At 36.1% G+C, this 18,179-nt stretch overlaps 1 pseudogene; it reads left to right on the top strand.

Annotated features, from left to right (window-relative positions):
* LOC141332989 (uncharacterized) overlaps window positions 1–17,903 on the top strand; it is a 57,887-nt pseudogene extending 39,984 nt beyond the window's left edge.
* The last annotated feature ends 276 nt before the right edge of the window (window positions 17,904–18,179 follow it).

The following is an 18,179-nucleotide window of genomic DNA, read 5'->3' as shown; positions in this document are numbered from 1 at the left end:
CTTTTAATTCAATTCCATTTAAAAGATTTATTTAGATATTTAAACAAGGCCCAAAACATCATGGCTTTCTACTATTAAAGCTAAAATTATTTTTTCTTATGCAAATACAATTTATTGAACACAAATGTTGTTAATAAAATATAACAAGTAAAGATAATGTATTAATAAAAAGGTAACATTTAATAACGACTAAAGGCAAAACTATCATTAACTATTAAAAGTAAAAGTGAATACTTAAGAGATTGATCTCTCTCCTACTAATTTACAAGTAGGGATGTGTATACATATACATGCCAGACCAGCCATGTGTAAATCTGCCAGAGATATACACAAAAAAATATCTTGTGTTTTCAGAGATGCTGATCGACTAAATTTCTTGTTGCAGTGTGAACACTCATAAGGTTTCTCTCCAGTGTGGATCCTTTAGTGTATTTTCAGATAACGGTAAAATGTCTTGTTGCAGTGTGAAACTTAATAACTTTTCTATCCAGTGTGAATCATCTCATGTGTTTTCAAATGTACTGACTGACTAAATCTCTTGTTGCAGTGTGAACACTTGAAAGGTTTCTCTCCAGTGTGGATCCTCTCATGCGTTTTCAAATGTACTGACTGACTAAAACTCTTGTTGCAGTGTGAACACTTATAAGGTTTCTCTCCAGTGTGGATCCTCTCATGCGTTTTCAAATGTATCGGCTGACTAAAACTCTTGTTGCAATGTGAACACTTATAAGGTTTCTCTCCAGTGTGGATCCTCTCATGCATTTTCAAATGTACTGACTGACTAAAACTCTTGTTGCAGTGTGAACACTCATAAGATTTCTCTCCAGTGTGGATCCTCTCATGTATTTTCAGGTCTCCTGATGTACTGAATCTCTTGTTACAATGTGAACACTCATAAGTGTGGATCCTCATATGCAGTTTTAAATAAGTTACTGAAGTAGAAATCTTTTCACACTTGGAACACATGCATTCTCTCACACCAGTATTTATATTCTCATATACTTGCAACCTTTGTAGATGCCAAAAACTCTTACCACACAAATGGCATGAATGTGGCTTCACCTTTGTATGAACTTTCAAGTGTTTCCTCAGACTTGAAGCCGCTAAATACACTTTACCACATTGATCACATGTGTGCTGCTTCTCTCTAGTGTGGATGTTTATGTGCTCCTTAAAGCTTGATGAGTGTGTAAAACTCTTCCCACATCGATCACAAGTGAATGGTTTTTCTCCCGTATGAATTTTCATGTGACGCTCAAGACCTGATTTCCTTGTGAAACTCTTTCCACACTGAGTGCAGGTGGATTTCTCCGTTCTTCTTTTCTTTAAATCTTTCTGTTTGGCTTGGGAGCAACTCAAAGGCTTTTCTCCTGTTTTGAAATTATTTTTCTCCTCAAATTGACTTGATTCTTCATTCTCCTCTTTTTCTTTGATCAACTCTGAAATAAAAGTAAAAATTGTTCATTTTCAGTAACTTGTTATAAGCTGAGAAACATGAACAAACTAACATTTGAGAGCAGATTTGGTAGAGCTGGTGTGTGGGATATCAAAAATAAAGATAATTTAAAGGGGTCATATGAGGCATTTTCCTTTGGAGTGTTACAAGCTGTTTTGCATAGATAAGATTTGTGAAGCTACCAAGCTTAAAGTCTCAAATCCAAAGAGATATTAATTATAAAGATATTACAAAAAATAATATTCGAGTGGGTGATGCGCATTTCACAGAAGACTGTTTCCTGAACCTGGGAGAGCAGCTTATAATGCCAGCTGTTCACAAATCGTAAAGGCTATAAAGTGGGCCTATCCCAATGTTGCAAGGACTGCCTGAGCTTCTGGCCTGTAAGTACGTTTTCATATTTAAAAATTCAGTATTGACTATTCAAACGCGAGTTTTGAGCAGTGTAGAGTAGTGCTTGTTGTTTCTAGTGCTACGATTGCTATGCAGATAAGATGTTATGTTTGTGCGACGCAACGAAATGCGTAAAAAGACAGTATGAGTCATTATAATCAGTAGTTATGTCCCCACTGTATGCAACAAATGCCTCGTTTACAATGGGTTTTATTGTTTCTGTTTCGTCGCGCTGAGAATCACAACATTGTTAGGGGCATAACATTTCCATCACACACTTAAGGTATTCGGCCAATCAAAATGCACGGATAGCTGGCCAATCAGAGAACACCTCGGTTTCCATCAACAATGAGTTTGTCTTTCAGAAAGGCAGGGCAGAGAGGAGCAACCATAATGTACAGTATGCGGAAAATAACATGTTTTTTGTACCTCAAACTGCATAAACACATTGCATTACAACACACAACTGTTTTAAATTCATAAGCGCAGTTACTAAATAATATTACAGGTTTATTTCTTGGTTATACACATTTGACAGCTAAGCACTGAACCTGAGTTGGGAAGCATGCAAAATGTACTTTCATTAACATCAGTGATGTGAAAAATCCCATTTTCATATAGAAAATGAATATATTCTACTCTTACAAAATATACCATTATTATTCAATGTTATTATATGGAACTGACCAACAACTTAAGTGATTATATTTGATGTGCGATTAAGTCACAAAGTGAAGAAAAGTTTGCCGTTTTGAGACTTCTCTTACTATATACACACAAAAAAATGTTCTTGATGATTTGATGTTATATATATATATATATTTTTTTTTTTTTTACATAAATGTTCTTTTTATCACAAAAATTATTTTGATAGATATTGTGTTTGGTCCCATTAAAAATAACATTTAAACTGGATTTTTTTTAGAGCTTTAAACTGCTTGAAATAGTTGTATGGGATAATTAAAATCATTAAAAAAAGGGCCAGCATTTCTCTCCCAAAATGTTTTACAAACCCTGAAACTAATGAGGTAATAGCATTGGACTATTTCTGCCGCACCACTGTGACTTTAGTTAACACTACTGTTTCTGCATCAGCTTTGTTTGATCTGTTCATAAAAGAATTCAGTAACACATTCTTTGAAGCCAATATTTATAATGCATTATAAGGGTATTCTTAAGGCACTATAATGAATTCATAATGCATTATAAAAAACCTTATAGTATGTTGTACCATCTCATGAGTTCATAAGAACAGTTTTAATGTATTACAATTTTTATTTATTTGTGGTTATAGCTTTTAAGAGTATGATTACCTCCTCATAGTTATAACCAGTGTTGGGTAAGTTACTTTTAAAAAGTAATTAATTACTAATTACTTTAGCAATATTGTATTTAAAATACTTATCTAATTACTGTGTCTGAAAAGTATCTTAATTACTCAATAAGTAATTTAACTAAATACTTCTTAAAATCCCTATAAACCTTGAGTGGACAAAAAATAGAAATTAAACTCTTTAAATAATAAATAATTAAATAAAACATATGAGTCAAAATTGAAATAGTTTAGCATTTTAGCTTTTTTAACAATCTTTATTAAATTCTATAAAAACATTCTATAATTTTTTTTTTTTTTGTTAGAAATGTAACCTTCTTAAGAAACACAACTCCTGAATAACAATATTATTCAGTTTCAGAAAAGTGAAGTTAACTGTAACCTTGGTCCTTCAGACACTTTCTGCGCTGCCGAAGTAAAATCGAACCGTATTTTAATGGTTCCCCAAAAGACAAACTGATATGTAACTTTCCATGTATGTGAATCTTCTACCTACCCTAACCTTAACCTAAGTCTACAAATACTAGACTAATAATACTAATAATAAAGGAGTGTTAGTTGACATGTAGTTATAAAGTTGCTTCTAGTCAATAGACCAGGAGCACCATCAAAATAAAACGTAATATAATGTAAAAAATAAATGTAATATAGCCCATTATAAATTGTGTAAATATAATATGCCATCCATTGTGTCTAATAAATAATAATAATAATCTTAAAAGTTAAAACCTCAAATACTCAAGTACTATAGTATATTGTAATTGTTATGATTATTCATGAGATGATACAACATATCATACGTTTTTTTTTTATGCATTTATTACAATGCCTCAGAAATATCATTATAATGTATTATAAATTGGGGCTCCATAGAAAGTGTTACCAAGAATTCTGTGCAGAATTTAAATGCTTCTTACTAGATCTGGAAGTGCTTTTGCTCCCCATCTATACTTTCAACAGACTGATCTGCTTTAAATATTGTTTCTACTACAATTAACTAAATCTAAAGCAGCTTGATAGGTCAGTATTATTAAAACTTTGAAAGCCTGGTGTACCACAAACTGTCATTAAAGATGAATGAAGATTAAACACCAACCTCCTTGTTCCTCCTGTTTTATGTTCAAAGGTTCTGGTTCCTCCTGTTTTATTCTTAATGGTTCTGGTTCCTCTTGTTTTATTCTCAAAGGTGCTGGTTCCTGTTTTATTCTCCAGATTTCTAGTTCACTTGTGTTCTCCTCACTCTCCACTTTAATAAACATCTTCACAGCAGCAGATCTCAGTTCAGCTGATACTTCTCCAGATATTCCTGCTTGCTTCCAAACCTAGTCACAGCTGTGAGGATGAGAATATTACAGGTATTTACTGACCTCATTCAAAAACTGTACTTTACTATTTACAGAAACTAAATTTCTAACAGATTGTACTAAAAGAGAATCACAACAGAGCGTGCAGTGAAATCTTCTTCCTCTTAGGTTTAATGGTGTTTGTCAAACAGAAGTGTGTGTCTTAGTGCCACCCGCTGGACTGAAGTTTGAAGCGCTGAAAGGAGGGAAAATATTACGGGGAAATGAGTTTGTGTCTCTACAAGGCGCACTGGTGTTTTTTCTTTAAAAAGCCGATCTGCACAAATAAATGAAAATGACTTAAAATTATAGACTCGCATCATGGTATTTGATCAGCATCAACAGTCTTTGTGAGTGAATATTAAAGGAGAAAAAGAGAGAAATATGCTTTCCTACAATATAGCCTACAAAAACATTTGTTTCTAACTTTAGATTGAACAGAAAAATGTGTCTAACCAATTTCCTTTTCCCATCCTCTCTGCCATTCCTTTATTAAACTTGATTATGACATTTTCAGCATCTTTGATTGGCAAAAACCATGTCAACATATTCAGTTGTTACTCCTCATCTTCCCTTTTTAACAGCGAACAGTTCAGTTAATAAATACAAGATACAATACCTGCTTTACTAGAAACACAATCTCTAGAAGTGCATTCATGTTATATTAGTGTTATGATTTTAGTGAAGTTACAAGTTTTGAAAACCAAAATACCTACAATATCCAGTTAGACCTGTAGTAAACTCAGAGAAGAAGATCAGGAGACTCTTGATAGAGCTGGTCCTGTGTATCGCTGCAGTCATCCAGACTGACTAAAGCACTCAATCACTGTAGTTTTAGACAGATTTCAGGATTGTCATTAGAGGATAAAAAATGCAAAGGATGTAAGCAGTTACAGGAATTTGCCCAGATTTTCAGCGACTCTAATCCAATCAGCAGAACTATAGACTCATTATCACAGAGATCAGGGAAAGTCTCACCTTCAGCCTCTGCATTCATATTTAACTCAGATATTGATCAGCAGAAACAAAGACACCAATTAAAGAAATGAGGCAGAAACATCAACAGCCAATAAAGACAAAAGATGACACTTACCATCATTTCACATTCATATTCACACACTCCTGAAGCTAAATATATTCATTTTAAAATTGAAATGCCATTTATCTTTCTGCTGTTTTTCTAATGAATGTTTTTTTGCAGTAATTATTCTTTAGACACATCTGTTTTAAATAACTATTGGCCTGATTCGGTTTATCCTTTAACCTAAGGTACTAGAACATTTTGTTTGACCAATTACAGTCTTTTCTAAGTACTTCTGAAAACTTTCAGACAGATTTTAAGTCTGTTCATAGCACTGAGTCTACTTTGCTGAGTTCTGACTCTGATGCTTTTACACAACTTTCTGTGCAATCATGTAAATAAAAATATTTTGGTATTTTAATCAAAAATTTAATGAACATGTTCAAATAATCTAAATATCCTTAATTCCCATTTTTCATAAATAGTAATTTAGTAAAATGTATACTCCAGTTGACTACATTTGAGTATAAATAAAGACATACACATTTGCCTTTATGTATAAAGAATCTTGAAGAATTAATGTCATTTATATAATCACTCTTTTCAAATAATAAATATTTACTGTTTAACACAGGTACATCAAGTAATTTATTAATACACTCAAATCTTTTTTTCCAAATTTAGGACTAGATATTTACTATTTATTATTGTCATTTCAATATTGTAATTTTCCTATGGATCGGGGAACGAGGAGACGAGGAAACGCAGGAGTGAACTTAAAGTGCCCCTATTATGCCATTTTAAAGGTAGTTAATATTGTTGTAATAGTCTCTTAAAACAGGTTTACATGTATGCAAGTTCAAAAAACACTTTAGTTTTCTCCAAAATTAGATTTATTTTTACCCCGTTTCTAAATGATTCGTAAACGACTCGTTTGAAGCAGTTCGAAGAATCAGTCTCACTAAACCCCTCCTTTCAGTGAGCCCTCACTGCTGTGATTGGTCAGATGGTGCAGTCCTTTTGGATTGGTCTACCGCTACAGCGCAAAACGAAACGCCCATTGGCATAACTGAATGACAGCTGCGGAGACCTGTTAATGCATAGAAAAGATAGCCTCGATTTTACCCTATCAATTCGAGCCGGAGTCTGACGATGAAACGGTTGAAGTGTCACATCGACAAGAAACTGTTTTGCAAGCACGACCGGAGCAGGACGTTTCTCAGTGGATATGTTAACTGTGGAAAGTGTTTGCAATTTGCTTTTGTAAGCGAACCGGACACACCTCTACGTTGTGAACTTCAACACTGTACAATCCATAACACTGCGTTAAGCCATCGTTTATCATTATCATTACTTAAACTAATAAGGCAGACAGACAGTCAAGCTGCATCAATCACAAGACTTTTTAGACTACATTGCACTCACAGCTGAACAACAGAACTACAGAAACGCAAGTTCGCCGGTTACCAAGACATGTGCAGGGTTGTTACACACCATAACGTACACAAAGACGTATTTTGAACGATCGCTAGAAAATACAATTATTAATCATACTTACAGGTAGAAGTTCAGAGGAGCAAGCCGGTCCAAATAAACTGGGCACTGATCCATTTTTTAAAACCAAGCGTTTGGTGAATCTCGCGTTGTAACGTTACTCCCCAAGATTAGAAAAGCAGTCATCAGTAAAATGACGCGAACACAACACAAGATTGGAATTGGACTGCTGAGGTGTTGAAAAAATTAATGTTAACCACTGATAGTTTCATCTTTCGGAAGGGCATATAAAACAAATTCACTCTCACAGGCTGTCACAGCGCAGGGCGTCTTCTTGACATGTAATCCACGTGAAAATGGTAGGCCTACTGTTTGTGGGCGGGCAAGTTGTTTGCGAAATTGAACGTGGGCGGACATTACGCAAATGTGTAGCTCCTGACGTGTGGCCGTTACAGAAAAAAGATTCGAATTGCTGACGACTCGTTTAGGCGAATGTGAGCTGACTCTTTTTTTTGATAGACAAAAACTTTATTTATAGTGCACTGTCGGCGTCACAACTTTGCAGATAGTTTATGTTCACATACAGCTACATGACACACTACATGAAATATCATATTTGAAAAGGCATAATAGGGGCACTTTAAAACAAAACAGACTTTAACAGAAAAACTGAAACACAACTCAGGAGTACAACAGGAAGACATTCACTCGGATGACGTAAGACATCGGAGGAGAAAACCATAAACAGAACACTCTTAAATACTCAACTAAACGAAGAGAAGACAAGACACACCTGAACTCAATGGAAACAGGAGCAGGAAAACCAAATCTGGGCATTAGAGATCACCAGGAAAAACAAGGACAAGGAGCTCATGGGAACAAAAACAAACACAAGGACAGTTCATAGGTGTGACAGTCATTACTGCAAAAGACACAATTATATTGGTTTAGATTAAATTATAGCCTAAGAAATTCAGCAGAAAGATAAATGATAAATTCTAAATGAATCTCTTTTGCTTTAGGTGTGTGTGAATACAAATGTAAAGTGAGACTCATCTTTAATCTGTGATGCTCTTGATGCTTCTGCCTCATTTCTTTAATTGTTGTAATTGTTAATGCTAATGAACACTTGAGTTGTGTGTGAATGTGTCTTTCCCTGATCTCTGTGATCATGAGAGCTATAGTTACAGTTTAGTATAGAACTGATCACATCCCTTGAATACTGTGTTTAAGCTTGTGATCTGAGAGCTTTGTCTTCATCTGTATGAAAGGCCTTCTGAAATCTGAATAAAACTCCAGTGATTGAGTGCTTTAGTCAGTCTGGATGACCGCAGCGACACACAGGACCATCTCTATCAAGTCTCCTGATCTTCATTTTCCTGCAGGTGTATTAAAGGTATTTTGTTCTCAAAACATTTAACTTCACTAAAATTATAAAATTAATACAGCATAACATTTTTATTTTTTCTTATAGATGTACTTCTAGTCAAAGTTTCTAATAAACTGTTTATTGTGTCTTGTATTTATTAACCAAACTTTTCACTTTTAATAAAAGAAGATAAGGAGTAACAACTGAACATGTTTGCATGTTTTTGCCAATTAATGAAACTGAAAAGGTAATGATTAATGAAACATATTCCTTTACACTGCAAAAAAAAAAAAAAAAAAAATCACTTACATAAAAGAACATTACCATTGAAAAAAAAGAAAAAAAAAAAAGATCAAATACAGACCATATTATAATTTCCATCGAATCTTTACAGAAGAGTTGTTCATTTTCAGTATGGATCTGTTATTAATGACTTATGTTTGTAAATAAATTTCCAACTGAAAACTGAGATCTTAATGTGTAACTCGTTTATATTTTAATCATATTTTTGCGCAGATAATGTACCATTTAAAAACAATAATAATCTGGGGAAATGTAAGTCATATTTCATTATAAATAAACTTCTGTAGTGGTAAATAGAAACTACAAATATATATTTTTTTGTGTCCTCATTTGCCTCAATAGCAAAAGAAAAATAAAATAAAATCCCTGACAGTGATGTTACTTTGTAACAGTTAAACAGCAGCATTAACTAGTTTTATGTGAAAGTAATGGCAAGGTATATAAACAGAAAGCATAGCGTTATAAATGCACATTTAAAAATTAGAGAATAATATTAATAGATTTACGATGTTAGTAACTGTAGGAAAGCATCATCATATGGGTACGAAATTCTATTCTACATACAACACTACTATGATATATTTGTGATTCAAGAGAGCAGTGCACGAATGGGACTTTTATTTTGCTCTGGTGATGTGACGTCATAAAGCTGCGCCACGCTTCTCATCTGTTGTGATTCACCCCGAAGAAAGGTTTGTGGTTTTAAAGTTTTTAAACCAATGGACATCAATTAAAGCTTTTTTTTACAAGCTATGTAAAATATATGCATCATTATTAAATATAACGTTGTAATGCTTTATTTAGTGTTACTTAAAACGTTAGCCTTTAGTAACAGAGAAGATGCGTCTCATTTCGCTCCCTATATCATGAATCAATCGTGTGATGATGAGAAGTCATGAGAGAGACTGAGAATCCGAATCATTTGAATCAAATCATTTGTGAAATGATTCAGTGATTCGATTCAGCGGCACGCGGACTACAAACGACAACAACAAACACAAACGAGTGAATCACAACCGAGAATGATTTCATGAAAGTGAAATATACTACATAGGCCTATGGTAAATAATCGAATTCCAAATATAAATCAAAAGCGCCTACTTATATGAACCTTCTGTGTAATTTGTATATATTTAGTAAATTTTATATAGAAGTCTGTTAACTCTGACTGTCTTAAAGTGCACTGATTACTGAACTAGGAGCTGATTGAGTATGGCAAACCGTTTGGACTTTTATTCCATCTCAGGATATGACTTCTTGAAATCAACAATTCAGTTTTCACTAGAAAAAATGTTCATTCTTGATATCAACAAATATTTTCACTAGTTAAAATGGTAATTTTTGATATCAAGAATCTAATTGTTGATATCAAAAATTCAGTTGTTGATATGTGTAATTGTATTTGCACAAGTGAAATGTCTCCATAGAATTGTTGATATCAAGAATTTGGTTCTTACTAGTAAAAATATATAATTGATAATTGATATCAAGAACTACAATCATTGATATCAACAATTATGATCCTAATTGTTGATATCAACAATTGCATTTCTGATATCAATAATGTAATTGCTGATATCAAGAATTAAATTGTTGATATCAACAATTAACATTTTAACTAATGAAAATATAATTGTTGATATCAAGAAGTCATATCCTGAGATGGAATAAAAGTCATAACTGCTTGCCATAGTATGAGACTCACCCAGAGATTTAATTTGCATTGATTGTTCTTTCTATTAATTATTCTCATCTTAAACAGGACAAAGTGTTCAACCACACAGAAAAACTCCTGGAGAATCAACAGAGATCCATGTGACACACTATTATAAAGATGGCATTTATTAAAGAGGAGAGTGAAGACATGAGGATTGAAGAAACATTCAGAGTCAAACATGAAGATACTGAGGAACAAACAAAGATGGCGTTTATTAAAGAGGAGAGTGAAGACATGAAGAGTGAAGAAGCATCCCGAGTCAAACATGAAGATACTGAGGAACAAACAGGTTGGTTTTTAATCTCAAAGCAGAACTCATTATAGAAATGAATATACAGAAATGTTTTGACATTTGACAGTAGTGTTGAGATCACATACGCTGACTCCAAGTGCAGCTGAGAAGATCCTGCTGTCACACTGGCCATTTGTTATTATGAGATCATGCATTTAAGTTGAAACAATATGGAATTAGTCTAAACCAGTGGTTCTCAAAGTGGGGGTACGGGCCATCAGCAGAAAAAACAAATATAAAACAGTAAACAGCCAAAGGATGTAACTTAGAATGGGAGATGTATCGGTGTGTGAAAGAGAAGAGAAAACCACAGATGAATTTGCACAAACCCAGGCAGGTGCTGGTCTTTCAAAAGCTCAATGCTGAAAATATGAAGAGGTATAACTGCTCTCGGCTTCAAAGTTAAAATGATTTGCAACTATTGCTTTGTCGAGTCCAGCAGAGATGTTGCTCCGCTCAACTGGTCGTTTTTTTTCTCTCTCTCTACCAACCTCTATTCTGGATTTGCACAAACTGCATTTCGATTAATGTGTGTGCAATATGACACTTTTATATTTTGATTTGGACAATTAAAAGGTCTCCCCAAATCTGCTTTTGAAGAAATATATTTCGTGCTACAGCACACATTCTGTCAGATACAATTCTGGCACCTCCGTCTCAGTATACTGTACAATGCGGACTACATTCACAATCAAATGATATCTCAACGGCAGAGTTCAGCTCACACAGCTAGGGGAGTCATTTCCAATGGGGACATGCTTTTCAAAATCCCGTTGGTGTCCACCCACTTTCAAATGGTTTTGTTAAAGTAATCTCTTGTATTGTAGAATGCACGCTCAGCGCCGCCGAAAGTTTCGAGCGATCGTTAAAATGAAACCAAAAGCAAAACGCGCACACGCATTCAAATACAATTTTAATACCCCACGTTTAGAGAGTGACTCCCCAATGTGCGCAAATTAGGCTACATAACATATCTAGGCTGTTATTATTATGCGGGCTATAATAAGTTGTGTAGTTGTCTATAGCTCTGTATCATGCTTGAAAAATTTCGGTCCCTATTGCACTTTGAATATCGAAAGATTAGCCTATGGCTGCATTTATTGCCTACACGACTAAGAAAGAACTGTGTCATTTATTTTTGTTATATATACTGTATATTGTTTACAAATGCAGTGGCTGCCTTTAATTTAAAAGGCTGTACTTGTAATAGAGAAAAAAAAACCCATCTTGTTCATGTACTCATATTTTCATTAATTCCTGTCCCTTGCTTAAAGGTTGTATCAGCGATTCCTAGCCTAAAACATAAAGTGTCAATTTCAGCTGACCTTTCTTCACTATCCGCTCGCTGCCTGCCCCATAAATTGTCTGTGAAAAAAACGCGTCTCTCTGGTCAGCCTAGGGTCCGAGATATGCCAAAAAAACAATCGGCGCTATCAACACACCACAGATAACCAAACAGTGTTCCAACCAATCAGCGTCAGGGGTTTGGTGTTGTGGACTTTCCTACTGGTGCTGGGATGTGAGGTAGGCGGAGCGAAAGTCCACAACACCAAACCCCTGACGCTGATTGGTTGGAACACTGTTTGTTTTTGTGTGGAAAGGTTGGTAGTGCCGATTGTTTTTTTTGGCATATCTCGGACCCTAGACTGACCAGAGAGACGCGGTTTTTTCACAGACAATTTATGGGGAAGGCAGCGAGCGGATCGTGATGAAAGGTCAACTGAATTTGATACTTTATGTTTTAGGCTAGAAATCGCTGATACAACCTTTAAGGCGTAAAATAAATGTATAAAAAAAGGCTTTCAGAATCAGCCAGTGCTACCAAGTAAAGAAGTTAATTTTGAGCCCTGCTATGCCTTAGGACAGCATGAAACTCACAATAAATTAATAAATAAATAACATAGAGAATTATAATAATAATAATAGGTATTCTAATTTAAGAAAGCATTAATTTTTCATTTTGTTTATTAAAATTATTTATTAGTCTTAGGTGGGATTGGTATTCGGTATTGATATTGGTATTGCGAACCACTGGTCTAAACCAAACATTGTAACATTAAACCTAATATCTGCTTCTAATATTAAAACCATTGAATTGTAGCACTGGGTAATTATGCAAAAGTACTAAGAAAATAATTTATTTTGCACAAAGCAAGCCTTGAAATGTGAGTAATTACATTTGGCTACTGCATGCTGTCTACATTTGTTCATTTAAAGTATTTGATAAGCAAATAAAACAAGGAAAAACACTTAGGCTACACCTAAATGAATCCAAATACAATTGAAAACAGACTTTTTGTTTTCAAATTTTATCCATCCACACTAGCGTTTTCAAGCATTTCCCAAAAGTTCCTCATCCACACTGAAATGTCAGAAAACATTAAATTCACCTTACACCTTAAACCATACAAATGGAGCAGATGATACTTTTTCATGCAATTTTTCTTGTAAGATCAATTAATTTTCATTAATTTCTTTTTGTAGAACAAGACAATGTAGGACATACAGAAAAACAGTACAAAATAGCATAAAATAGTGCTGTAAATATAAAGCAAGTCTGACAATAAAACAAAGACCAAAACAAAAGCACATTGCAGCGTGACTCGTGTCTGAAGAATGCATAGGAAAACTACATGAAATGGCCGGCGATAGCGTATGACGTCACTGCAGCACACCCGTCGGAGCCGGCGTGTCAATACCGGGCGACACAGTATAAAGAGGCGCCTGTGCAACACAATATTCTCTTTGTCGTCCTCACCTTCTCTTTGTCTAAGCGTGCATACTGGCAAGATTATCTCTTCCTATTACTATGGCAAGCACTAGCAAGACGTTTAAGAGGTGTGTGGATCCGTGTCCTCGTTTTTTGATGCCCAATGACACACACAATCTTTGCGTCTTTTGTTTGGGTGAGGAGCATGCATGCGATGTTCTTGAGGGGGCATCGTGTGAACATTGTGAGCGTTTCTCCATGAGAAAGCTCCGATCTCGTCTGTCTCTCCTTTTGAGGAAGGATGAGCATCCATCTGTTCCCTGCAGTTCGTGGCTGCTGTGGCTCGGAGGAAACTGAGCTTGTTGGGATCTCAGCTAGATCTGGCAGCTGAGTTATAAAAGAGGCTTTGCCTTTCGTGCTCATCAGCCAGAGATGAGGATGAGCTCTTGGATGACAATGACATTGTTTTATTAACATCATCGGATCCTGGTTCCACTCAGGAAGAGCAGGAAATGGTGATCAAAGACCACGGCAAGGCTTAAAGGAGCACTACACTTTTTTTGGAAATAGGCTCATTCTCCAACTTCCCCCGAGTTAATAAGTTGAGTTTTACCATTCTGGCGATATCACTTTTAGCATAGCTTAGCATAGATCATTGAATCCTATTAGACCAATAGCATTGCGTTCAAAAATGACCAACGAGTTTCCATATTTGTTGTATTTAAAACTTGACTCTTCTGTAGTTATATCGTGTACTAAGACCGGTGGAAATGCAAAGCTGCGGGTTTCTAGGCTGATAAGATTAGGAACTACACTTCCATTCCGGCGTAATAGTCAAGGAAGTTTGCTGCTGTAATATGGCCGAAGCAGGCGGAGTATTATTAGAAATGAGTTCCCAGCTAGTTTAGCATTTGCAAATGTGCTGCTTGATATTACTGCTCCTGCTTCAGCCTTATTACGGCAGCAAACTTCCTTGACTATTAATGCCGGAATGGGAGTGTAGTTCCTAATCTTATCAGCCTAGAAACTCGCAGCTTTGCATTTCCACCGGTCTTAGTACACGATATAACTACAGAAGAATCAAGTTTTAAATGGGACAAATATCGAAACTCGTTGGTCATTTTTGAACATGATGCTATTGGTCTAAATAAATTATTTATTTATTTTTCAATGATTTTATATTCTATTTGTCTTAATGCTTTGTTAGTTGATTTTTGGTTGTGCAGCACCTTGGTCAGCACTCGTTGCTTTTAAGGTGCTATATAAATAAACTTGACCTTGACCTAAAAGGATTCATTGATCTATGCTAAGCTATGCTAAATGTGATATCACTAGAACAGGAGAACGGCTGAATGGATTTCAAAACGGTAAAACTCAAGGTATAAAAAAAGTTGTATTCTGCTCGCATCCATAGTTTCCCACTGGTTAACTATGCAAATATTGAAGGAATGAGAGACTATGGCTATGAGCGGATGCCCCCTATTGAAGAGCCAGCTATCTCTCTATGGGGGAAACATCCTCTCTGAAGTCTCCCTCATTGCCATCTGTGCCCCTTCAGGTCACATCTCGCTTGAATGGCAAGGTGTACGCAGCAGCAGGTCAGGCTGCGGGTGTGTTGCACACTATGGCGGTGCTTCAAGCCTACCAGGCTGACCTGCTGAAAGACCTGGACAAGGGGTCAGGGATTTTCTCCTGACGAAGTGGTGGAGGCCCTTCGAGGACAGATGTTCCTCCCTGCAGCTCAGGGTTAGGGGTCTGTCCTCTGTCTCTTTCCACTATTTTGGATGGTCAGTTTTAGCTCATTCACTACATCAGTCAACTTACAGTTTGCAGACTGTCCATCCTTATCAGGGTGCAGCGTTGTTCCCCTTGCTGGAACTTCAGTAGTGAAACTCCATGGGGAAACACCCTTTCTAAAATCCATTTGCTATGTAAGTGCACATCCAAGTCTCTGGCCACTTTCTAAAATCCACTTGTGTGGTAAGCACCCACCATGTTCTGGGTTCTTCCATAAAATCTTATATGGTATGGGTTACGCATTTCACTTCATTCCCATCATTGAGTTGGTCTGAAAACTCTCCTGAGATATCATCTCCGATGTCTCCTGACCATCCGTTATCCAGGGCGCGTCACCTTGCGGTGACCCCTGTTAGAATGGTTTCTTCTCGGGACAGGCCTGCTGCCCTATCTGTGAGTCAGTTCACTGAGGGAACTAGACTTGATTGTGGTGGCAGTTCCTGTTCTATTAAGCCTAGGTTTCCACTTAGGCATTTCCCCCGAATGAATCGCTTGGTTTCAAGCCTGAGCTGTACCCTGGGTTCTCCTTTGACCCATCCAGGTTAAGTCTGTAACAGTTCAGGCCGTTGGCCGTGGGGAATAACGCTCTGATAGCCATCACTACGTCCTAACAGGGGCAGTTCATATACAAATTGATATTTAGTGCTCGCTATTTCGGCATGCTCCACTCAGCATGGCAGTTTTGGTATAACTGTTCCCCAAAAGCTCCCCCAGAGGATGCATTTTTAGTTCCCTCAAAAGGGAACATCTCAGGTTACGAATGTAACCATATTTCCCTGAGATAGGGAACGAGACACTGCATCCTCTAGCCTCTTCACCAAGTTTCGGACGATAAGCTTCAGACGATGAAGCAAATTTTGTGTTACACTGACACCTCTTTAAACTGTGACCCACCAGCAGTGACGGTACTTAACAAAAACATGAACAAACACTAAATGACTTTTTATTAACCAACATTAACACAGATTAATAAATGTATTGTTTCATGTTTTCTTTTGTATACTGCACGCAAGGTTTCTGTGTCGGTTTCATGATTTCATTTGGACGCAGATATTTCTTGAGACGAGGGGGGAAAAAATTTCATAGGTCATACAAACATCCATTTTGTTGTCAGGAGTAAGCAAGGTTTATACAAGTAAACAAGCACTGACACAATATAATAATAGCTTAGTAATTCTGAGGAAAACATACATTTTGTTAAAATATTTGTTGTTGGACATTAAATGTGACATGTATATAAACTATAATGTAAGTGTATTTTTATCATAGCAGTAAATGTAAATCAGTTGTAAGCTGACTAAACAGTCCTAATTACTAGCTCAAATGAGTAAATGTCTGTTCCTCTTCCCAGTTAAAATGGAGGCTGTTTTCTATTTTTTCGTTTAGTGTTTTAAAGACTAGAGATAAAATGTACAGCTGTCAAAAAACGGAGAGAAAGGCTGCATGGCTAGAAACTTCTGATCAACTGAATGTTCAAATAGCAACCATGAAAAAAATACTCTATAATAATATCTCTTTGTTTTTCCACCTTACCTTCACCTAACAGAGCTGAAAAAGAGGAGAGGGAAGTACTGAATGAAACTGAAGAGAAAGACCAGTTTGAGAATCTTCCTGATTTTGTATCTGGAGAAAAATCTTTTTGTGCCTTACAGTCAGAAAAGACTTCTAAACAAAAAAGAGCTCAAAAGACAGGAACGATGAGTATTTTCACTTGTTGTCAGTGTGGAAACAGTTTCAAAGAACAAGGACACCTTAACAGACACATGAGAATTCACACTGGAGAGAAGCCTTACACATGCAAACAGTGTGGAAAGAGTTTCGCTGATAAAGGAAACCTTAACAGACACATAAGATTTCACTCTGGAGAGAAGCCTTACTCATGCAAACAGTGTGGAAAGAGTTTCACTGAAAAAGAAAACCTTAAAAGACACATGAGATTTCACACTGGAGAGAAGCCTTACACATGCAAACAGTGTGGAAAAAGTTTCACTCGTAAAGGATGCCTTAATAGACACATACAAATTCATACTGGAGAGAAGCCTTACTCATGCAAACAGTGTGGAAAGAGTTTCACTGAAAAAGGAAACCTTAACAGACACATGAGATTTCACACTGGAGAGAAGCCTTACACATGCAAACAATGTGGAAAAAGTTTCACTCGTAAAGGATGCCTTAATAGACACATACAAATTCATGATGGAGAGAAACCTTACTCTTGCAAACAGTGTGGAAAGAGTTTCACTGAAAAAGGAAACCGTAACAGACACATGAGATTTCACACCGGAGAGAAGCCTTACACATGCAGCCAGTGTGGAAAGAGTTTCAGTCAACGAAGACAACTTGAAAGTCACATGAAAATGCACAATAGAGAAAAGCCTTACAGATCTCCTCAGTCTGGAAAGAGTTTGAGTGAAAGTGGAAACCTTAAAGTTCACCAGAATGTTCACATTACAGAGAGCCTTTTTACCTGCCAACAGTGTGGAAAGAGTTTCATTAGTAAAGTATATCTTAACATTCACATGAGAGTTCACACTGGAGAGAAGCCTTACACATGCAAACAGTGTGGAAACCATTTCAGTCAAAAAGGAAGCCTTGACAGGCACATGAAGATTCACAATAAAGAGAAGCCTAACAGATCCCCTTATCATGGACAGAGTTTCAAACAAAATGTCTAGAACAGACAGTTCCGGTCCTTGATTCTGATTGGTTGAGCCACAATCAAAAATGTTGTAAACTACTCCACAAATACACCTCTTTGTTTCTCAGGAAACCACATTGTTGCAACCAGAATTACAGTTAAAGTCAAAAGTTTATATCCCCCTTTCAGAATTTACAAAATGTTCCCTTATCAAAACAATCCTAAAGGATTCCAATAAGAATCCTATACAGGGCTCCTACAATGATATACATTCTAATTCACATTTTAAAGCAAAGTGTTTGGTTCATGGTAC

Source organism: Garra rufa, chromosome 4 (assembly GCF_049309525.1).
Source record: "Garra rufa chromosome 4, GarRuf1.0, whole genome shotgun sequence".
Taxonomy (NCBI): Eukaryota; Metazoa; Chordata; class Actinopteri; order Cypriniformes; family Cyprinidae; genus Garra; species Garra rufa.
The sequence above is the reverse complement of the archived record's forward strand: the minus strand, read 5'-3'. Positions and strand labels throughout refer to the sequence as shown.